The sequence below is a fragment of the Orycteropus afer genome, unplaced genomic scaffold (genome assembly GCF_000298275.1).
Source record: "Orycteropus afer afer isolate SDZICR_OR568_19922 unplaced genomic scaffold, OryAfe1.0 scaffold01530, whole genome shotgun sequence".
NCBI classification, from domain to species: Eukaryota; Metazoa; Chordata; class Mammalia; order Tubulidentata; family Orycteropodidae; genus Orycteropus; species Orycteropus afer.
This window is the reverse complement of record NW_006923117.1, coordinates 1-540: the sequence shown is the minus strand read 5'-3', so window position 1 is coordinate 540 and position 540 is coordinate 1.

The window sequence follows — 540 nt, the reverse complement described above, 5'->3', positions numbered from 1 at the left end:
TGAGAGAACACTGTCTCTTTAAATATCCAAAATGGTGGAACCACTTGTAAACATTCAAAATGGCTGCACCCTCTGGACAGGCAAAAGTCCACACAGTTTAGCCTACCTTCCCCATCGCTGCTTCCCCTCTTATTCCCCAGCCACCAGTGCAGTCCTCTGTGTAGCCCCTGGCTAGCAGGGCTGATTTTTAGGTAAATTCATAGGTCCTAACACCACTCAGCAATATCCAAGCAGTCTGTGCCGTCAGGATCGCTGCCAGACCGTAGCTCTGTATGGCCCCTTTTTTGGTGTTTTCATATAAGTTCTTCTAGTAGTTGGAATTTAGTCCACCTCTATATCTTTCCCTTCAAAGCTCAGGGCTCCAGGATTATCTTCTTATCTAGGTTAATTGGTTCCCCTTCTCTTTGTTGAAGAAGGTCTGTGAAGTCTGTTTGCTTATTCTGCCGTCTTACTGGAACTCACCTTTTCGCTCTCTGAGCAGTACTTCAATGAGATGGCCTGACACAGTGGCTGCAGCAATGGGCTCAGGTGTAGCAAGGA